Source organism: Scyliorhinus torazame, chromosome 9, assembly GCF_047496885.1.
Source record: "Scyliorhinus torazame isolate Kashiwa2021f chromosome 9, sScyTor2.1, whole genome shotgun sequence".
NCBI lineage: Eukaryota > Metazoa > Chordata > Chondrichthyes > Carcharhiniformes > Scyliorhinidae > Scyliorhinus > Scyliorhinus torazame.
In genome coordinates, this window is record NC_092715.1 from 23,309,801 (window position 1) to 23,333,661 (window position 23,861).

At 46.4% G+C, this 23,861-nt stretch overlaps 1 protein-coding gene across 1 annotated transcript in view; it reads left to right on the top strand.

Moving 5' to 3' along the window:
- The first annotated feature begins 8,535 nt into the window (after positions 1 to 8,535).
- add1 (adducin 1 (alpha)) overlaps positions 8,536 to 23,861 on the top strand; it is a 281,597-nt gene continuing 266,271 nt past the window's right edge. The window contains 1 exon segment of the mRNA XM_072515692.1: positions 8,536 to 8,791. The gene's annotated coding sequence lies outside the window, so the exon portion shown is untranslated.

Sequence of the window (23,861 nt, forward strand, 5' to 3'; positions counted from 1 at the left end):
ACCCTGTAAACAGCTCAACCCAGCAGCCTCAGAACCGAGCAACGGCTATTGTTCCTCTGACTGAGTGGGTGCCCGAAGCTAAGTATAGGCCTTAGTAATAGTCGTAGTTTAGTTTGTAGAGTTTATGCATGAGTAGATTTGACTGTGTGTAAATAAATGAGCATTGCTTTTGAACTTACTAACTGGTGTATCGAGTCATTGATCAGTATTCGGTTCTGAACCTTGTGGCGGAGTCGAAAGAAACCTGGAGACTCTTGAGCAAACGTGATTAAACAGAACCAAATTAAGAGACACACAAAAGTTAGCAACATTTACTGGCGACATCTGATGGGACTTGATTTAGAAGTGGCTTAACCACTCTGAGAGAACCCAAAATTTGAATTGAGAATCCAATTGGGAACAGAAAGAAAAACCACAAGCGTCAAAACCGTACTGATCAAGCCTCTGAGATTCGGAAGTGTGTTAATGCATGTGTACTAACAGGGATATAAGGTAAACCTGAGAGATTTTGTTGCGAAAAACTGTCAGGAGTTTTGTAGGCCGGAAATTAGCGTAAGCCGTACCCCTGTTTACATCACCGCTTTATCACCCCCTGTTCCAAATGTTTTAGAGATCCTAGTAGAGAGAATGGCAATGAAGGCAATGGAACTGTTGCGCTTTTTAACCTTAGTCTATTGGCTCTGATTACGTCAGCTTTGCTCACGAGTCGCCAGGTATCTTTATGATACCGCCACGTGGTTCAAGTTCAGGTTATGATTAATAATGCAGCACACCACTTAGTAAGGATTAAAACAACGGTCATTTATTATATACAACGAGCAATATTAATACACTAATACTACTATCTATATAATAAACCTATCACTACTGGCCAATACTTAACTTAGGAAGAGCCCACCAGGTCAGGGAAACGAATGGCTTGTCCAATCAGATCTGGCCCGCGGGATTCAAAAGGCTGCTACAGGTCGGTAGCTAGGTGTCTTTACCGGATAGCGATCGCTGGATTCAAACTTACTGTTGCCGGTTGCTGTTCTTGCGAAGGTCTCGAGCAGGCGAAGAGGAGAGAGAGAGATCTGAACTTGGCCCCTCACTTTTATAGGGCCCAGGGGCTTCCCGCCTCCCGGGGCGGCCCTTGACCCTGAGTCCCAAGTGATTGGATTTGTCCCCAATCCCTGGGGTCGATGTGTCCAATGGTGAGGCGATTCCTCGATCGGGGAGTGGTCGTTCACCTGTCTTTGTTTCGGCCACTGCAGGCGCCGACAGGTCTGGCCCGGTATTCAATTGCTAATATGTTGCAATTGTTCCCGGGGGTAGCCGATTTAACTGCAGATGTCTGAATAGATGGGCTGCAAACAGTCCTGAATGTAACTGCAAATACCTGGGTTGATGGGCTGTTGATAGCCCTGAGTATCGATCTGGGCTAACTTCCCCAGAGCCGAATATGCAATACTGTCTGCAGCTGCCTGCTTGTGTCTTGTTAGCTGCTTTTCCCAGCAGTCTTTCGGGTTAGCCATTTCAAACTGGGTTTTGGCCAGATTAATCGGAACGCAGCCCTTTTACGTGGCTACAGAACGCCTTATGAACCCCCAGGAATTTGAGATCGCAGCGATCAGTAGAGTAGGACAGTGTCCCGTTTGGGAAGAAAAGATCAGGAAATATCTCAAAGGGAAAGGATGGCCCCTTTGGAGTGAATTCTGTGATAATGAGGAAACAGGACCCGCGAGTATAGGACATACTTGGTGGGAGAACCTGTCAGAGATCCACAAGAAGAGCTTAGGGAAAGCTCGCAAGCCGATGGCAATCGTGTCCTGTTTGGCACAATTGCGAGGCACAGAGGAGGTTGTTAGGACGCTCCGTAGAGAGATAGAGGAGAGAGACAGAACCAGTGAGGTAGACGTGAGTGAGGTAGAGAAAGAGAATTGAGATCTGAAAGAGCAGTTAGCAGCAAGGAACAGAGGTGGATGATGCCAAGAGGGGAAAACATCAGTCTTGTCTCGCGCATTTGAACAGCTTTCAGACACAATACGATAAGGCCTACCAGGACACGCAACGTGCGGTCTTGGTAAGACAAGAAACAGAACAAGTTGAGAAATTGCAGAAGCAGTGCAATGATTTAAAAGCAGCCCTACGAGCACTCCATACTTCCACAACGGAACAAAGGCAGAGCTCCGTAGACCATGCAAAGTGCCGGAAGCAAATTGCAGAATTGCAATCTCTGCTGTCCGTGCAAAATGGATTTCAGAGTACATTCGGACCCCAATTAGATCAAGAAAACGGCCCCGATTGGCAGGAATTGAACGAGACTGCCCATAGATATGTACATGGGACATGTACGCAGGAAAAACCCCAGAAAAGGAAAGCGCCCCAACGCCCAACCGAACAGGCAGAACACACCCCATGAATCCTGTGACCACACACCGTAGGGCCGCAGGAGAAGGAGAAGCAGACTTCCTTTACACAACCCTGTTAACTGTGACCCAATTACGGGACGTGTGGAAAAATTACACCGTTCCTTCCCACATCCGACCCCCACCAATTTTTCGCAAAAGACAAACAGGCAACCATGTACGGCCTGGACGAAAAGGAGCAAGTGAAGCTCACAGTTTTGAACCTCGACCCTTCAGTCGTAGCAGCCCTTCCCGACCCACAGAATGTAGGAGGAGGCACACTCCAAGAGATGCACACAGCAATCCTTGATGTGATCGGCTTTAACAGAGGAGACCCCGTAGAAGGCCTAAATAAGTGTAGGCAAAAGAAGACAGAGCACCCCACAGCGTTTGCTGGACGTTTGTGGATTCACTTTACCACAGTTTTTGGAGAGTTATCCCGCGTCCATTTGTCCCCAGATAATATCGCCAAATGGACCCGAATTCTAGTCTCCCACGCCACAGAAGCAGGACGAAAAGCTTGCGCAAATTATGACTCCTCAGATGAGGCCCACAATGAAAAATGGGTTTTGAAGAGATCGTCCCCTGCTTGGGAGAAATCAATTGCTGGCAAAACCGCATTTATAACACCCAATGAAGAGCAGGTAGAAATGAACCCAGTTAAGGCACCCCAGAACCCCGCATGGGTAAATGAGGGCAGGAACAGCCAACCCCAGCCCAAAGCTCAGGGATGTTATAATTATGGACAGCTAGGACACTTTGCACGAGAGTGCAATGCGCCCCAACAGCAGCAGAGAAACCAACAGACAGACACCCTAAACAAGAATAGGGCAAAGCCGATCCACAGAGTTAGCGCTCGTTCAGAGAGTACAGACATGAACGGCACCGACTGATGGTGTTCGGGCTCCCCTGCTTGGGTCTGCGACACCCTTTGGGACAAGTCCGGTAGACCGGTAGTAGCAGGCAAAGTTCGGGGACAACCCGTGGAATTTCTTTGGGACACAGGAGGGTCCCGCACCACAATCAATTCCTCCTCGATGTTCCAGCGAGACACGTGGCCCACAACAGACACCATCACACTCAGAGGTTTTACAGGCCATTTACAACAGGGACACATCACGGCCCCTCTAGCAATAGATAGGGAACATCACAACCAAGCACCCCGTAGTTTTAGCTGATCTGCCCGAGACAGCAGAACATATCCTTGGGATCGATTCCATGAGCTCCCATAACCTTTCTTTCGACCCAGTGAACAAGTGTGTATGGAAAATGGCAAAGGCAGCACGAGCCCCCGTCACGCTCACAGTAGGAGACGTGGAGACGGAGGACGACTGCCTGCAGCTGCATTGTGTGGCAGCTCCCCGTGTGGCCCCCATTAAGGTGACAGTACGGGTCAATGGTCACCCGCTTGAGATGGAGTTGGACACTGGCGCAGTGGTCTCCGTGATCGCCCAGAGGACATTCGACCGCATCAAGCAGGGTATACAGACCCTTACATTAACCGACACACAGGCCAGGTTGGCCACCTACACGGGGGAACCACTGGACATTGCAGGAACTACGATGATCCCTGTTGTTTATGGACGCATTTCCCACTTATCGTGGTGCGCGGCCATGGGCCCAGCCTGTTGGGTCGGGACTGGTTGCGCCATTTGCGCTTGCAGTGGCAGCACATCCTCCAAACAGTTCCTGTAGGGTTGACTGAGGTGCTAGGACGATACCCAGATGTAATCCAGCCCGGTTTGGGGAAAATAAAAGGGGCCATAGCCCGTATCCAAGTCGACCCAGGAGCCTCGCCGCGCTATTTCCGGGCGCGCACGGTGCCTTACGCCTTGCTCGAGAAGGTAGAAGGGGAGCTCACTTGTTTGGAAACTTTGGGTATTATCAGGCCCGTCCGTTTCGCTGACTGGGCAGCACCAATTGTACCTGTAATGAAGCCAGATGCCGCAGTTCGCTTGTGCGGCGACTATAAACTTACAGTGAATACGGCTTCCTGACTCGACCGATCTCCAATGCCTCGCATAGAGGATCTCTACGCAAAGCTTGCAGGTGGACTCTCGTTCACAAAATTAGATATGAGTCACGCCTACCTACAGTTGGAGCTGGAACCTGCCTCCCGACCATATGTAACGATTAATACACACCGGGGCCTGTATGAATATACACGTTTGCCCTTTGGAGTATCCTCTGCCTGCGCTATTTTTCAACGCATTATGTGGATGTACAACCGTTACGCCGTTCATCACGGAAGCGCCGGTCTCCGTCTCGTTACACGCCGCCCGATCCAGCGCCTCATGCAAATGGTGTCCGGCCTGCGGCAAAACGAGTCCAACGCCCTCTTTCACCAGGGTACTCGGTGGATTTTGAGAGGTTTACCGTGTGTCGCTGTCTACGTAGATGACCTTTTGATCACAGGAATTTGGAGCAGGAAAATTTGGAAAATCTGGAGGCTGTTCTTAGACGCTTGTCGGAGGCTGGAGTTCATTTAGGTCACACAAAGTGCGTCTTTCAGGCGAAGGAAGTAATCTACCTGGGTTATCGGGTGGTCCGCAAAGGTTTGCACCCCATCGCAGAGAAGGTGCGTGCGATTCAACAGGCCCCCACCCCGACTGACACTTCGCATCTTCGTTCTTTTCTCGGCGTCGTAAACTATTACGGGAAGTTCCTCCCCAATCTGGCAACTACGCTGGCCCCGTTGCATCTTCTGCTAAAGAAAAATCACACCTGGGTTTGGGGTCAGCCGCAAAAAAACGCTTTCCGGCGGGTAAAACAACAATTGTCGTCGTCTGGGTTACTAACCCACTATGATCCGGGAAAGCCTTTGCTCGTCACATGTGATGCATCCCCTTATGGTATCGGGGCCGTCCTGTCCCACAAGATGGAGAACGGGGCAGAGCGGCCGATAGCTTTCGCCTCCCACACATTGACTGCAGTGGAAAAAAAGTACACGTAGATCGAGGAGGGCCTGGCAGTGGTCTTTGCGGTGAATCGTTTCCACCGGTACGTGTATGGCCGCCACTTCACTATCGTGACTGATCATGAGCCTCTGCTGGGACTTTTCAGAGAGGATAAGCCAATACCGCCCATTGCTTCCGCACGGATCCAGCGCTGGGCTTTGTTGCACGCTGCATACGAGTATTCTCTGGAGCACAAACCAGGAACGCAGATAGCGAATGCCGATGCACTGAGCCGATTGCCTTTACCGACCGGCCCCATGTCGACCCCCAGGACCGGTGAGGTGGTTGCAGCCCTAAATTTTATGGACACCTTGCCTGTCACGGCATCACAGATCCGTGAGTGGAGCCAGTCCTGTCAAAGGTTCGACACATAGTCCTGTATGGTGGGCAGCATAGACAGCTCCCAGGCGAGTTCTGGGCATTTTCCTCCAAGCTGTCAGAATTCAGAGTGGAAGACGGCATCCTCTTGTGGGGGACGCGTGTGATTGTCCCGGAAAAAGGACAGGAGCTGATACTAAGAGACTTGCACAATGGGCATCCAGGTGTGACCAAAATGAAAATGTTGGCCCGGAGTTATGTTTGGTGGCCAGGCCTCGACGCCGACATTGAGAAGGTGGCCCAAAACTGCTCCATTTGTCAGGAGCATCAGAAGCTCCCGCCGGCCGCGCCCCTACATCACTGGGAATGGCCAGGGCGGCCTTGGGCACGCTTGCATGCGGATTTCGCCGGCCCTTTTCAAGGATCCATGTTCCTTTTATTGATCGACGCCAAGTCTAAATGGCGAGAGGTGCATAAGATGCTAGGCACAACGTCCTGCGCAACAATTGAGAAAATGCGTTTGTCTTTTAGTACACATGGCCTCCCCGAGGTGCTGGTCACGGATAACGGCACTCCATTCACCAGTGAGGAGTTTGCGAGGTTCATGAAGATGAACGGCATTCGCCATATCCGCACTGCCCCTTACCACCCGGCTTCAAATGGGTTGGCGGAGCGCGCAGTGCAGACATTCAAACGAGGCCTAAAGAAGCAGTCTTCCGGGTCAATGGACACGAGACTGGCTCGCTTTTTGTTTTCGTATAGGACCACCCCCCATGCGGTGACTGGGGTAGCTCCTGCAGAACTCCTAATGGGCCGGAGACTTCGCACCCGCCTTAGTACGGTTTTCCCAGACATTGGCGCAAAAGTACGCCGCACACAAGAACGGCAGGGACAGGGTTTTTCTCGGCATCGGCCGATTCGGCAGTTTGCGCCCGGTGACCCAGTGTTCGTTCACAATTTTGCTGGTGGTGCCCAGTGGGTCCCTGGCGTAAACTTTCATCAAACGGGCCCTATATCTTACCAGGTGCAAGCCCAGGGTCGTCTCCAGCGCAAACATGTAGACCACGTTCGGTCCAGAAGACTATCCCTTCCAAAGACTCCCCGCCCCCGGAGCTCATTTCTACAGCCGCAGAGACCAGAGACAATGGAAAGTAGTCCTCACAATCTTCCTCTGATGCCTCACTCAAAGCCTGCGCAGGTCGTTACAGAACCACGCGGAGATAGAGACGCCGAGATGACAGAGGCAGCAGACTCTGACTCCGAGATGGAGACACAGGACGCATCAGGGGGGAATCCTTGGGCCCACGAGCCGTGGATGTACAACCGTTACGCCGTTCATCACGGAAGCGCCGGTCTCCGTCTCGTTACACGCCGCCCGATCCAGCGCCTCATGCAAATGGTGTCCGGCCTGCGGCAAAACGAGTCCAACGCCCTCTTTCACCAGGGTACTCGGTGGATTCCTTGGACTTTGGGGGGGGGGGGCGTTGGGGTGTTATAACCTGCCTGCTTACCATTTGCTGGGGACTAATGACAATCCTACAATCCTGTGGGAGTACGAGCTTCCCCAATGAGGGTGGCGGAGAAATCATTAGCAGACTCCCTGTATAAATAAAGCTGGCCAGTTTGGAACCAGCAGGAAGGAGTAAGCAGCAAGCGAGGTTGCTGCTGTTGTGTATATATGTTATTGTAAATAAATGTTATTTCTTTGTATCCTTGAAACTCGTGCTGGATTCTTCGTGGCCCTCACAAAAGATTATCATTCCTGATTGCTTTACTGTACACCCTGTAGGTGATATTCCAGGGTACTTGAACACATCAGGATAAGGTAGGGCTCCTGTGCTTCCATGAATATCGTGTCCAGATATATCCACATGAGGTGACCAGAAAATATTGAGCCTCAGAGAAGAGTTAACATCTTTGGAATACCATTGTTGACAGGAGTCTGTACGTTCTCCCTGTGTCAGTGTGGATTTCCTCCAGGTGCTCCGACTTCCTCCAACAAGTCCTGAAAGACGTGCTGTTAGGTGAATTGGACATTCTGAATTCTCCCTGTGTACCCGAACAGGCACCGGAGTGTGGCGACTAGGAGCTTTTCACAGAAACTTCATTGCAGTGTTAATGTAAGCCTACTTGTCACACTAATAAAGATTATTATTTAATTTTGCTATCATTCTGTGGCTCAGTGGGCAGCATCATTGCCTATAGGTCAGAGGGGAGTTGGTTAATCAGAGTCCCACTGCAGAACCTCGATTCTTAATTTAGGCTGAGGTTTCTACTCAAGTTTCTACTCGAGGCAGTGCAGCACAGTCAGGGATGCCGACTTTCAGATCTCACATGAAACGGAGGCCTTCTCGGGTGGTCATAAAAGATGTCGAAGCCACCTTTCCAAAGAGGGGGCAGGAAGTCTGTGCAAGTACTTAATCCCTTATAACCGACACCATAAATGATTTTTTCTTCCGGCTGAGATAAATAGCGTTTAGTTACTTGTAATTAATGTTTTCCACGCCAACGGGTACAAAATACCACACAAAAAATATCAACGATGTCAGCAAAAGGAAAACAAGGCAAAGACCATTCCCTTCCACCGCTCCCTCCAACGTCAATTTAAACCGTTCACCAGCGCGCGCCGGGCCGTTGGAGCTCGTGTGCGCGTGCGCCGAGCCGTTGGGGCGCGAGTGCGCGCACACGCGCAGTAGAGGTCGAGCGGGAGGGGGAGGGGCGTCGAAGGGAAGGGGGCGGGGATGGCGATGGTCCGGCCAATGGGATTAAAGAGTCATGAAGGCCCCACCCCCTTCTCAATGACGTCACCCTCCCGCCCTCCGGCCCTGGTCCAATGGGCGAGGCTGCTGCCGGCGCGCGCCTTCTCTCCGCTGCTTGTCCGTCCTGTGTGTGTGTTTTCTTCTTCTTCTTGAGGCGCTGTCGCTGGATCCATGTCCGTCTGCCTGTACTGAGAGAGGCGGAGTTAAAGGGGGAGGAGGAGAAATTAAGAAAAACACAGAAAGAGGAGCTGGCTGCTCTTGAGGGGAGGAGGAAGGGGGAGAAAAATCCCCACCTATCTCCTTTTTAAAAAAGAGAAGAAAAACCGACACCTCACGTCAGGACCGGGGTTGGCATTTCTCCCGTGGAAAGGTAAGGGCCGAGTTGAGCCGTTGATGGGAATCGGGCGACTGTAAGCTGACTGCTGCCGGAGCTAAGAGGGTCAGGGTGGGGAGTGTGTGTGATACTGTGGCGGCGGCGGCGGTGGCGGTTCTCGCTGACTGCCTCTTGTCGGCGTCTGAGGCGACCTCCAGCCCGCCCCAGCTGTGAAACTCTCTACCGTCCATCGGCTCTCCTTAACATCCATTTTATCCCCCCCCCCCCCCCCCCCTCTCTCCGGGTAACGCTGTGCGTTTCCGACCGCCGCCCCAAGCTTCGTGCAGAACCTGCTTTAATGTGAATAACCCCCCCCCCCCCCCCCCCACACACACACACACACAACGACCCTGAGCGCCGCATCCTGTCCATTTGCTCCGGTCTGTGCGGTGTGGCCTGTGCCAGTCAGCCAGTGTATTTGCATTGCTGCAATGGGAAACATGACAAGGGTGCACGACGCCGATAAACCTAATCATCGCGGTTTAGCGGTTGCTGTTGTTGCTGCAATCCAGGAGGAATACACGCCCGACGTGGGGCGTATGATTTAAAAGACCCTTTTTAAAAAAAATGGGAGGAGGGTGGATAAGTCGGTCGGTGTCCTTGCATTGGTAACGATTTATCTCTTCACCCCCCCCCCCCCCCAAAACCACTTCCTCTGTGGGCTTAATGCTGCTTTCGAGGTAACCGACTATCCCCGAATCTCGTTTATATGATGGGCCCCTGTGCGACCTAATCGGGTTTCATTGCTAAATGTTATGGACTAAATACATTTTGCTTTTGTTTGTAAGATTTAGCGCCACTGATCTCCAGTCAATGCAAAGTATGCGTTCCAATGCAGTGGCCTCTGGGATGATGCTTCATTTTAAAAAAAAATATATCGTTTTCCAGGTTTTGAGTCGTGGTCCTAACGGACGTTGGACGGGGTCAACGTTTAATTAAATGGGTGGATTAAGGGCGTACAGTTAGGAAACCTACCACCATGTAATTTCGATGGATTGGGACCACTGCCAATCTTGGATGGTTAGAGAATGCTAATCAGATGACCGAGGTTATCATAGAATTCATAGAATTTACAGTGCAGAAGGAGGCCATTCGGCCCATCGAATGGGCCTTGGGGAGGATTCCAAACTTGTGAAATCAGCTAGAACAGTTTGGCAATTTAACATGATTTCAGATGTGGGCCTATAAAGCTTTATACTGCTTCCATAGTTTGAATGTTCAGCTTGTTCATCCGTAACCAAACTAAACAAGGTGTGGCTTAGTTAAACACTATATGGCTTCAGCATGATGGCTTCATTCTTATCTGTAAATTGTTACAGTAGCTCCAATTGTATCATACAATGTTAGATATAGGCTAAGGAGGAGCTGGATTTTGTGTTTGAGACAGATAAAATGTTAAAGTATTGGATCTTACAGTATTTCCTGCTTTGAAGCTGGATGACAGTGCTTCAGCTTTCACAGTTCCATTATTGTGATGACCACTTAATTTGTAACTTTCCTGCTGGAATCAGATTTACAAGTCTTGTGTTTGAAGTGGGCCAGATGGTTGCCTTGGGGAGGATTCCAAACTTGTGAAATCAGCTAGAACAGTTTGGCAATTTAAAATGATTTCAGATGTGGGCCAAATGTATTTTCTTTTATAGCATTATTTCATAGTTCTCCTTTACCATCCTGCGCCATGCATTGATTCTTTACATCTCTCTAACTTAGTTAAATAACAGACTCAACCATGTTAAATTTCTGCAGTCAGTTGAAAATGATGGAACATGGCTAGAAGAAATTTGTTTGCAGCTTTAAGCTCAATAATTTTAGCAGCATATTTAAAACTATTGAACCCAAAATACCTCTCAATTACTTTTAAGAATTGCAGTGATTTATGTTTTTTAAACAACTTTGTGTTTGGATTTCTTTTACACCACCGGTGCAGTTGATCAGATAATTCAGTCAGTAGTTGCCTTTAGCAGATGGCTGTATGCAGTTTTAGGCTTAATCTTTTTAGCTAGGTCAGCTAGACAAAATACGGACTTACGAGGATTAGCTTTAGAACTCTGCTTTTGCTTGCTGCCAAGTTGACAGTTTCAGTATTTAACTATTACGTTGGGTAGAGAAACTAGAATCATTTTTAATATATTGACTCTAAAGTTTAGATCTGACATTCACAAACTAATTATTAGGTTGTTTGCATTTCGAAAGAGTTTGTCATTTACCAGACACCCATCAATGAGTGAAATAAACCATGAGCATGCCTGTCTGTATATCTTGCACATTTTCATTGATGTGTGGCGTGGGAGGGGGCTGCTTTGCTCTTTACCCTTCCTTATTTGTGACGCCTTGTCTTTTCTCTGGTGTGCTCTTAAATATACATTTTCATAAGATATGGTTTTACTTGATACTATTTTGGAGTGTCTGAATGATAACTATTATTTTTATTTGGGAGGAGCAAGATTTAGTACTTAGTATTAATGCAGTATGGTGCTAGACTCATTCGCGTTTGTCCAAAGTATTTGTGATTTAATTATCTTCTGTGAATCCTGTCATGACTGAAGAACCTGATGCAGGATCAGTGTGGGCATCCACAAAACCTAGTGTCATTTTAGTATAGGTCTGAGGTCAAGACTGAAACCAAGAACCAGCAAAATCTACATAAGAATTAATTTCTGCATTATAGCTTTACTTCTTTTGATCTCTTCAAAACATTCAGTTCGCTTGCTCAAGCTATTAAAATCATCATTATCATTTATTCAGTTTATTCACGTGTCTATTTGCCAAAAATCTGTTGTTGCACCTATCCAGAATGCTTGTGCATAACTGGTCAAAATCAAAATGTTTTTCTCAATAGCATTTTTGAATTTTGGGGGCTTTTTGGTTTCGGAGCTCCTTGATGGTTAAGCAGATCTAAAGATTTAAGTTAGAAACCAAACTGGTCTCAAAGTAAGTATTGGTAATCTCACTCAATGTCTCCATTAGCGGATATTAAAGAAATGCGAGACTCTGTGCTGGGTAAGAAACCAACAACAATTACATAGTTTTCATTCATTCTCCCCTGCCCCACCCCGTCATCTGCCTTCAGTCACTGACATTAAAGCAAACTCAAGACCTGGAAGATACATAAGTGAAGAGGGTATTCAGAATGCATAGCCCAGTTATGCTTAGTTAACGCAAATATTGTTTCAGTGTCACAGCTCTTCCTTGAAACTTTTGCCTGCCAATTAAGCTCTAACTACAAAGCTGAAAAATAGAAATTTGTTTTATTAAGAGCTTACATTCTGCTGAGGTGATGGCTGCCTAATCCATGACCAACAATCTGCTCTGAACGCTCTGCTTTTATTTTGACGGTTGTGACAAATTCCATCACAGCAGCAGAGACAATCTACAATGTCCTAAAACGATCAACCACATTCTAAATCAAAAATGCACAACATTAAATAAATGTCACGTGTGTTATCACCCAAAGTTTTGAAAAATAAATTCTGGGATCCAGCCCTGCATCTTCACCAAACGTTTGTCAATTATTCTTTGGATCTAATATTTTATCCTCTGTTCATCTGTAAACAATACAACTCAAAATCTATATAGAGATACTTCTACGGCAGAAACATTTAAAGAAAAGCCTAAGAGGAACAAAACAAACTGGATTTATCTCCCTTTTTACCTCCACCCCAGATCTCTCTGAATCCCCCGCCTCGCTCCCTCGGCCTCCTGCGCTCCCGCGCAATGCAAGGAAGGCAGCGGTGCAGTATTTGCAGTGGGGAGAAGGCGGCCATCTTCTTGCACATCAACTCAAGAAGCAGGCAGCCTGCTGAGAAATCCCTCTGATTCCGAGCAAAGAAATAATCCAGTCTCAACCCCTCCAAGTTTCAGTCCGTTTTACCGTGAGCTTTTTGTGTCAGAGCATCCTCCATATACCTCGGACATGACGAGGTTTCTAGATGGTTTACACATCCGACCATTGAGGAAAGCAAGAAACGGGAACTGGAATCCCCCTCAAGCCCAGATGAAATACGGAAATGTATCGGTTGGCTACAATCTGGCAGAGCCCCCGGTCCTGACTGCTTCCCATCTGAATTTTATAAGAGGTTCTCAGAGCAACTAAGACCTTTTTGGGCATGCTCAATGATTCACTGTCTAGGGGATCATTTACCCAGTCCTTGGCCCAAGCCACAATCTTGGTGCTCCTTAAAGACAGCAAGAACCCAGTAGAGCGTGGATCTTACCGACCCATTTCACTCCTTAACACTGATGTTGCCTTACGGGCAAAAGTCCAAGCAACCTGGATGGAGCCATGTCTTCCAGACATAATTTCGGAGGATCAGATTTATCAATGGTAGACGGTTATCGGGCCATGTCTGACGTCTCTTGAACATTGTCCTATCCCCCTCATCGGGAACCTGAAGTTATAGCATCTTTGGATGCAGAAAAAACATTTGCTATGGTGGGGTGGAACTATCTTTTTGAGATCTTGGATAGATTTGGTTTTGACCCAAATTCTCCTCCTGGGTTGGCTTGATGTTTTGACAAAAGCCAACATGCGCACCAATATGACCTCCTTTGAATACTTTCCGCTACGTGCACATTCTCCACGTTCCTGCGCGGGTCTCACCCCCACCAACCCAAAGATGTGCAAGGAAGATGGATTGGTCACGCTCAATTGCCCCTTAATTAGGAAAAAGAAAGAATTGAGCACTTTAAATTTACAAAAAAGAATTAATTTGCGTTGGGGCAGAGGAATATTGGTGGTCACCTCCAAGATGGAGTCCACCAGCCTTTGTCGTTCCTCTCTCCTTTTTCACAATGTGAACTTTATACAAAATAAATTCTCTCTCTTCCCCCCTTATGACGAGCTTTAGGATTTCTGATAGTGTTGATGGAGAAATTGACTCTGTTTTGTTGAGGTTGATAGGTCTGTTGGAGCAGCAGACAATCGCTGCCAAAATTTGTCATCCGACAGTAAGCTGGTGTCTCTTCTCCAAGGCGGGTGCTCAGGTGGGCCAAAATCAAAGCAAGATTCAACAAAATGTGTCCGAGATGACAATTTTAAAAATGTAGAGTATCCAATTCTAGTTTTGCAATTTAGCATGGCCAATCCAACTACCCTGTGCATCTTTGGGTTGTGGGGGTGAGACCCACGCAGACACGGGGAGAACGTGCAAACTCCACACGGACAGTGACTAGGGGCCAGGATCGAACCAGGGTCCTTGTTGCCGTGAGCTAACCACTGCGTCACCGTGCTGCCTGTCCGACAGTTGCCAAGTACTCAGCTGTTCTCACTGAGGGAAGAGCCAACAACAAAAAAATCAATTTGGGTGTAGGCACTGTGAACATTCCTTTACTGTTTGGATGCAGAAAACACCACTGGTCAACCCCTCCAATCTTATCCATGAAAGAGGTCAATGCCTGAGAGATCACAGTTTGGGGTCCAAGACATAGTTTCAGTCTCCTCGCAGAATCATCCAATGTCTGTCTAAATCGGGGAGAGCGTTCACCAGGGAGTTAATGAAGCTAGGGTCATCCCAATTGGGAGCATGTATATTCAGCAAAATAACTGGCGTGTTCTCCAGGGAACCACAGACAATGATGTACCATAATGACCATTGGGGTCATCCATAATCCTCGAGGGAATAAATTGTGGTTTTTTTTTGTGTATTGCTGTGCCTCTAGCCCTACCATTAAAGCCTGAGTTTTAGACTTGCCCCACCCAATTTTTGCGAAGCTTCATCTGGTCCTTCACCAGTAAGTGGGTCTCCTGTAGAAACACACCACTGTGTCTAGACCCTTCAAATGTGCAAAGATCCTTATCAGCTTCACTGGTCCATTCAAGCCCTTCTTGTTCCAGGTTATAAGGAGGAAAGGAGAGCCTCTACCATGTCTCCCACCATGGTCAGCTATTCCATCTGTAGCAAGCAAGAAATTTTGTAACGCCGTGGCGAGGGGATCCCACAAGGACAACAGTCCGTACCGGTCCTAAGGCTGGACAGGTACAAATTAGTGGACAACATCAGACTTCCAGCTATGCTCTCTTTTATTTACAGACAATTTGAAGCCAGTTTCTTAACCAAAGTGTTAGTTTCGTCTGGGGAGTCAAAGAAGTGATCCGAGATTCAAAGAAGGGCTGGGTAAAGTAGCCCAAATCAGATACCTTTCTCATCGGCCAGATTTTGCCCCATTAAATGCTGCTCTTTTTTTCGCCAATATTGCGGAGGTCCTGGTAAAGCTGAATCCAGTGACCCACCACCACCATTTAACGTCACGATGCTACCTGGCCCATTGCTGGATCTGCTGGTTTTCTTTAAATTAATGGAACCTCAAGATCATTGCTCGAGAGGGGTTCTTTCCATGAGGTCTTGGTCGCAGTACGCGATAAGCCAGATCTAGCTCGGGGGTGGGGGGAGGATTTAAGCACCTTCTCATCCACCATTTTAAATATAATGTCGCCCATCAACTCTATGGAGGTGTTATCCTCCGTTCCCTCTGACAGACCCACGAGATTGTTCTTCAAAAACGTTTTTGCATCCAGGACCGAAGACCAGTTTTTTGGGGGTTTTTTTTCCCACCGCCGTGATCTGCTAACTGGTCGGAGAGGGCCACCTCCATATTTTGTACTGTGTCACCCCACACTTCCATTTTTTTCATCCATCCCTTCCAACTGACTCAAGATTTGGCTTAGGGATTCATACACTGACTGTTTTACCTGTCTGGCCAGGTCCCGATGGTGTTTTTTCAGTTTAGCCGCCATGATGTGGCTGATGTCTTCAACTGGTGGCCTCGCAGTCGCCTGGGGGGAGATGTAGCACACCGTCATTTTGTCTCCTGCCGACTCCAGTGAAGCCTCCAATTCTGAGGAGCAAGTTTGCCCCCCCTCTCTTGTTTTTTCTCTTCTTAGAAATATTTTGAAGCTTTATGATTCTTCTAGTTTTAATGTCTTTTTTTTCTGCTAAAGCTGCCTATTATGTGCTTTGCAAGTCTGGTTTGGGTCTGAGCGTCTCCCGGTGCACGTCCGCCACTCACATCCGTCGCCGGAAGTCCCAATCCACCTAACCTGCACATCTTTGAACTGTGGGAGGAAACCGGAGCACCCGGAGAAAACCCACGCAGACACTGGGAGAAAGTGCAAGCTCCACACAGTCACTCAAGGCCGGAATTGAACGTGGGTCCCTGGCACTGTGAGGCAGCAGTGCTAACCACTGTGCCGTTCGTCTTTTAATAATCTGCCCCAATATATTCTTGAATGTCATATTTTGTTTTATAAACCCTCCTGTGAAACTCCTTGGGATGTGTTATTATGTTAATGATACTATATAGATGTAAGTTGTTCTAATGTGTTACACCGAAGATCAGCAAGTTATGTCCCGTGAATTTGCCCCGAATTGAAAGGATGTGCTGTTTTGAGACCAGAGACATTATAGAGTAATGTAACATTCTTCTGTAAAGCTACAAAGGCTGACTATTTTAAATTTATTTTTCCCCAAATGTGATCAGAAAGTTTCATTGTATTCTGTCCAATCGCATAAGTACTATCTTTTATAATATTTCTACCTTATCTATCTTGACTTCCAAAAGGCGTTTGATAAGGTGCCTCACGGGAGACTGCTGAGTAAAATAAGGGCCCATGATATTCGAGGCAAGGTACTAACATGGATTGCCGATTGGCTGTCAGGCAGAAAGCAAAGAGTTGGGATAAAAGGTTCTTTTTCGGAATGGCAACCGATGACGAGTGGTGTCCCACAGGGTTCAGTGTTGGGGCCACAGCTGTTCTCTTTATATATTAACGATCTAGATGACGGGACTGGGGGCATTCTGGCTAAGTTTGCCGATGATACAAAGATAGGTGGAGGGGCAGGTAGTATGGAGGAGGTGGGGAGGCTGCAGAAAGATTTAGACAGTTTAGGAGAGTCGTCCAAGAAATGGCTGATGAAATTCAACGTGGGCAAGTGCGAGGTCTTGCACTTTGGAAAAAAGAATAGAGGCATGGACTATTTTCTAAAATATTCATAATGCTGAAGTGCAAAGGGACTTGGGAGTCCTAGTCCAGGATTCTCTAAAGGTAAACTTGCAGGTTGAGTCCGTAATTAAGAAAGCAAATGCAATGTTGTCATTTATCTCGAGGCTTGGAATATAAAAGCAGGGATGTACTTCTGAAGTTTATAAAGCATTAGTTAGGCCCCATTTAGAATACTGAGCAATTTTGGGCCCCACACCTCAGGAAGGACATACTGGCACTGGAGCGGGTCCAGCGGAGATTCACACAGATGATCCCAGGAATGGTAGGCCTAACATACGATGAACGTCTGAGGATCCTGGGATTATATTCATTGGAGTTTAGGAGGTTGAGGGGAGATCTAATAGAAACTTACAAGATAATGAATGGCTTAGATAGGGTGGATGTAGGGAAGTTGTTTCCATTAGCAGGGGAGACTAGGACCCGGGGGCACAGCCTTAGAATAAAAGGGAGTCACTTTAGAACAGAGATGAGGAGAAATTTCTTCAGCCAGAGAGTGGTGGATGTGGAATTCATTGCCACAGAGGGCGGTGGAGGCCGGGACGTTGAGTGTCTTTAAGACAGAAGTTGATAAATTCTTGATTTCTCGAGGAATTAAGGGCTATGGAGAGAGAGCGGGTAAATGGAGTTGAAATCAGCCATGATTGAATGGTGGAGTGGACTCGATGGGCCGAATGGCCTTACTTCCGCTCCTATGTCTTATGGTCTTACATGGCACTGATGTTTTTCAGTAGTTCTCATTTTGCCAAATATGGCATTATTCATCAGCATTGCTATCAGGCTTGTGACTTGGTTTTGAAATTAACATTCTCTAACCTTTTTTGATATGATCTAGACATGGTGTGTGCTGGCCCTTTTCTTTCATGCTTACCAAGCACGTAAATTTGATTCTGGCTAGGACCTTGTCTTAAAAGTCCAAGTTTTCTTCTTTAGGTACCAGTTTAAAAAAATTTAAGTTGGTGTTTCAATTGAAATGTTGAAAGTCATCTTTTTCCTCTATTGTTTATTTGCATGCACTGTCTTTCTATGTGTGGTTAAGATATTTAAATGTTGGACAGCAGCAGTGAATTGAATTTACAGACCAAATTTCTATCAGCATTGCAAAAATGTTTTTACTTTAAGAAACCAGCATATTCACTGCAAATCCTTGATTTGAAAATCTTTTTTGCTGCTGTCAGCTTCATGCACAAGAATAGGAGAAGGGATGCCAGATTATTTTCTACTTTTTCTATGTAAAATAAATGTTCAACAGAAAACTAATGAATGATAGAGACTAAATAATACGTTGTCAGGACTCTTGACTGCATTTTTCTGGAAAAACAAACATTATTCTCCTTGGTAATGTTAAGTATTTGAGATTTGGGCCAGAAGTGTACAATACATGCTTATGTGAACCAATTTTGACTTTCTTTGGAACATTAAATAGATGGTTTATTGAGATTTGTGGGCAGTAGAATTTATTAATTATGAGTTCATGAGTAACCGTTCCATTTTTTGACATCTTGAATTGAAAAGTAAAATTTATATTTGTATTAAAGCAATTCAATCCATTGCATGAACCATATTTGTCTTATTAACCTCTAATTCACCCTGAGTAAGAAGGATAAAAACAATAGGTGAATGATTTGATCTCCAAATGTTTTGAATTAAGAACAGATCTGGACTGACTTAATTAAACTTTCAGCTTTTGCCATTTATCTTGAATGTTTTATCGACACATGTAGAAAATTATAAATTCCTGTTGGGACTTTAAAGTTCCTAATTCTGCATAAGGATTGGATACAATAAATAATTGTCATGTGTGGTCTGCAGTGAGTGAGTTGAATTGATAGTTTTCAAAGATTTATGTAGCTGGAATTTCAAAGCCTTTGTGTGGCAACAATCTGTTTTTGAAGTGTAAGTTTACCTGCAGAGTAACAATACAGTAGGGAAAGCCTGTATGTAAAAAAATAGTATTTCAATGAAAAGTACAAATGACTTATTTCTCAGATGGTCAAATGGAATGGGGGCTTCAAAAAAAATCTAGGTTATGTATCTGAAGCAAATTCTTAATCTCTGGAAAATCTGTAATTAATATCTTAAATGGGAAATAGAGACATCGTCATAGAATTGTATGATGCAGAAAAGGCCCTTCGGCCCATCGAGTCTGCACTGATAAACTACCCCTAATCTCCTGTTAATCCCCCTTACCAGCACTTGTCCTATATTCCTGAATGTGATGGCGTTTCAAGAATCAGCATAAAGGCTAAAGAAAAAACATACAAAGTGGCTAGAATTAGTGGGAAACCAGAGGATTGGGAAGCCTTTAAAAGCGAGCAGAGGACAACTACAAAAGCAATAAGGGGGGAGAAGATGAAGTATGAGTGCAAGCCAGCTAGTAATATAAAGGAAGATAGGAAGAGTATTTTTCAATATATAAAAGGTAGGAGAGAGGCAAAAATAGACATTGGACCACTGGAAAATGTGGCTGGAGAAGTAATAATCGGAAATGGCAGATGAACTGAATAGTTACTTTGCATCAGAACCAGGGGCAGAGGTGAGTGCAGTGACCTATACTAAGGAGAAGGTTCTGGGGAATCACTGGAGGCAGGTAGGGTCCCTGAGGACTGGAAAGGGGCTATTGTAACACCCCTGTTTAAGAAGGGAGGGAGGCAGAAGACGGGGAAATTATAGGCCGGTTAGCCTGACGCCGGAGGATGGCAGTGACTAGTGGTGTGCCTCGGGTCGGTGTTGGGACCACAATTTTTCACAATATATATTAATGATCTGGAGGAAGGAGCAGAAGGTACTGTTACTAAGTTTGCAGATGATACAAAGATCTGTAGACGGGCAGGTAGTATTGAGGAAGCACGCGGGCTGCAGAAGGACTTGGACAGGCTAGGAGAGTGGGCAAAGAAGTGGCAGATGGAATACAATGTGGAAAAGTGTGAGGTTATGCACTTTGGAAGAAGAAATGGAGGCATAGACTATTTTCTAAATGGGAAGATGCTTAGGAAATCAGAAGCACAAAGGGACTTGGAAGTCCTTGTTCATGATTCTCAAGGTTAACGTGCAGGTTCAGTCAGCAGTTAGGAAGGCAACTGCAATGTTAGCATTCATGTCGAGAGGGCTAGCTTACAAGACCAGGGATGTACTTCTGAGGCTATACAAGGCTCTGGTGAGACCCCATTTGGATTATTGTGAGCAGTTTTGGGCCCCGTATCTGAGGACGGATGTGCTGGCCTTGGAAAGGCCAGAGAAGGTTCACCAGAATGATCCCTGGAATGAAGAACTTGTCGTATGAGGAACGGTTGAGGACTCTGGATCTGTACTCGTTGGTGTTCAGAAGGATGAGGGAAGGGATCTTATTGAAACTTGCAGGATATTGCAAGGCCTGGATAGAGTGGATGTGGAGAGGATGTTTCCACTTGTAGGAAAAACTAGAACTAGAGGACACAATCTCAGATGAAAGGGATAATCCTTTAAAACAGATGTGGAGGAATTTCTTCAGCCAGAGTGTGGTGAATCTGTGGAATTCTTTGCCGCAGAAGGCTGTGGAGGCCAAATCACTGAGTGTCTTTAAGACCGAGATGGATAGGTTTTTGATCAATAAGGGGATCAGGGATTTGGGGATGAGAAAAATATCAACCATGATTGAATGGCGGAGCAGACTCGATGGGCCGAGTGGCCTAATTTTGCTCCTATGTCTTATAGGATATCTAATAATATAGGATATCATGTCTTGTGCATATCTGAGTGCTTTTTAAAGGTTGTGGGGTTTTCAGCTTCCATTACTTTCCTAGGCTGTGCATTCTAGATTCTCACCACTCGAGTGGAAAAAAAATTTTTCTCGAATCCCCTCGGAATCTCCTGCCCCTCAGCCTAAAACTATGCCCCCTTGTGATTAACTCCAAGGGGACCAGCTGCTTCCTATTTACCCTGTCCAAACACCTCATAATCTTATACACCTCAATCGTATCACCCCCCCCCCGCCCCCCTCCTTCAGCCTTCTCTGCTCTAAAGAAAACGGTAAGAAGTCTTGCAACACCAGGTTAAAATCCAACAGGTTTGGACCTGTTGGATTTTAACCTGGTATTGTAAGAGTTCTTACTGTGCCCACCCCAGTCCAGCACCGACATCTCCACATCATGGCTACCAACGACACCTAAAGAAAACAATTCAAACCTATCCAGTCTCTCCTTAAAGCTCTGGGGCTGGTTTAGCACAGGGCTAAATAGCTGGCTTTTAAAGCAGACCCAGGCAGGTCAGCAGCACGGTTTATTTCCCGTACCAGCCTCCCCAAACAGGCGCCGGAATGTGTCGACTAGGGGCTTTTCACAGTAACTTAGTTTGAAGCCTACTTGTGACAATAAGCGATTTTCATTTTTCATTCAGATGCAACATCCTAGTGAATCATCTCTGTAACCCCTCCAGTGCAATCAACTCCTTCCTATAGTGAGGTAACCAGAGCTGTGCACCGTACTCCAGCTGTAGCCTAACCAACATTCTGTACAACTCCAGCATAATCTTCTTGCTCTGGCAGCAACAGCCAAATACGTTGCATCACGGTTGGTTCTGTTGCAGAGGGGAGAGGTAAAAAGTGTGAGAATGTAATATTTATAGGGGATTCAAGGATTCAATTGTAAGGGGAATAGATAGGTGTTTCTGTGGCTGCAAACGAGACTCCAGGATGGTATGTTGCCTCCCTGGTGCTAGGATGTCTCTGAGCGGCTACAGAACATTCTGGAGGTTAGGGTGAACAGCCAGTGGTCGTGGTACACGTCGATACCACAACATAGGTAAAAAGGATGAGATCCTAAAAGCAGAATATAGGGAGTTGGGAAGAGAGTTGAGAAGTCGGACCTCAAAGATAGTGATCTTAGGATTGGTACCAGTGCCACGTGCAAGTCAGATGAGAAATAGGATATATCGGATGATTATGTGACTGAAGCGCTCATGTGAGGGGGGAGTTTCAGATTTCTGGGGCATTGGGACTGGTTCTTAGGGAGGTGCAGCATGTCCAAACTGGATGATTTCCACCTGGGCAGCACCGGGACCAATGTCCTAGGGGGATTATTAGTGGTTGGGGAGGGTTTAAACTAAAATAGCAACGGGGTGGGAACCTATGCAAGAATTGGAGGAGGAGGAAATTAGGACAAAAACAAAAGACAGAAAGGGGAATGAGAAAAATAATAGGCAGAGAAACCAAGGGCCAGATTCAAACAGCCACAGTGGAAAAATATTGGGAGCGAGACAAGTGATGTTAAGATAAGCTTAAAGGCTTTGTGCCTTAACACGTGACACATTCGCAACAAAGCGGATGAATTAATCACGTAAATAGATGTAAATGGGTGTGATATAATCAGGATTACAGAGACATGGCTGCAGGGTGACCAGGGATGGGAACTGAATGTCCAGGGGTGTTCAGCAAGGACAGATAAAAAGGAAAAGACGGTGGGTTGCATTGCTGGTTAAAGGGGAAATTAACGCAATAGTGAGGAAGGAAACTGGCTCTGATAATGTGGAATCTGTATGTGTAGAGCTGAAAAACACCAAGGGGCATCAAAAGTTCGTGGGTGTCCTATATAGACCCCAAACTGCAGTGGTGATGTTGGGAATGGCATTAAACAGGAAATTAGAGACGCATGTGATAAAGGAACATATGTAATTATGGGTGATTTTAATCTGCATGTAGATTGGGCAAATCAAATTTAGCCACAATATCATAGAGGAGGAATTTCTGGAGTATATACGGGATGTTTTGCTGGACCAATTCGTTGACGAATCAACTAGCGAATAGGCCATTCTAGACTGGGTACTGTGTAATGAGAAAGTAATCATTGGAAATCTAGTTGTGTGAGAGATGCCTTTGGGATGAGCCACCATAATACGATAGAATTTTTCATCAAGGTGGAGAGTGACATAGTTGATTCTGAGACGAGGGCCCTGAATCTTAATAAAGGAAACTACGTTGCTATGAAGCATCGATTGGGGAACATTACTTAAAGGATTTGCAGTGGATAAGCAGTGGCAAACATTCAAGGAACGCATGGTGGAACTGCAGCAATTGTTCATTCCTGTCTGGCACAAAGGTAAAATGGGAATGGTGGCCAATCCATGGCTTACAAGGGAAATTAGAGATACTATTTGATCCAAGGACGAAGCATACAAATTGACCAAGAAAAACAACAGGCCTGAGGACTTGGAGCAGTTTAGACTTCAGCAAAGAAGGACCAAGGGATTGATTAAGAAGAGAAAAATAGAGTACGAAAGTAAGCTTGCAGGGAACCTAAAAACTGACTGTAAAAGTCTCTATAGGTACGGGAAGAGAAAAAGATTGGTGAAGACAAATGTAGGTCTCTTACAGTTAATGTATTATAGGGGACAAAAAAATGGCTGAGCAATTAAATACATATTTTGGTTCTGTTTTCACAAATAAGGACACAAATCAGATAACAGAAATGTTGGGGAATGCAGGATTTAGTGAGAGGGAGGAACTGAAGGAGATAAGTATTAGTAGAGAGACTTCCGGTTGCGGCGATGACCAGCTAAGCCGCACGTTTCGGCGGCTCCAGCTCAAACGGACCTTCGGGCTCTTTTAAGAGCCCCAACGGGAATTTATTTCGGGACGAAACCCGGTGTGGGGTGAGGCAACAGGGAGTCCGTGTCTCTCCCCCCCCCCCCCCCCCCCCCCCCCCCAGCGGAAAAGAAAAATAACAGCGGCGGCGGCCAGATCTCAGACAATCCTTGAGGGCAGTGGCAGAAGGAAGAAAGGAGTAAGATGGCGGTGGAGGGAGCCCAGGCAACATGTGGACCGGACCAGGACGAGTTTCTAAGACGGTGTGTGGAGCTGTTAACAAAGGAGGTGCTGGCCCCGATGCTAGAGGCAATCGAGGGGCTTAAAGAGACACAAAAGGCCCAGGAGATCGAGCTCCGTGTGGTGGAGCAGAAGGTAACGAACAACGAGGACGAGGTCCTGGGCCTAGCGGTCAAAATGCAGACGCACGAGGCGCTCCATAAGAAGTGCATCGAAAGGATTGAAGTCCTGGAAAACAGATCACGGAGAAAGAACCTCCGGATCCTGGGTCTCCC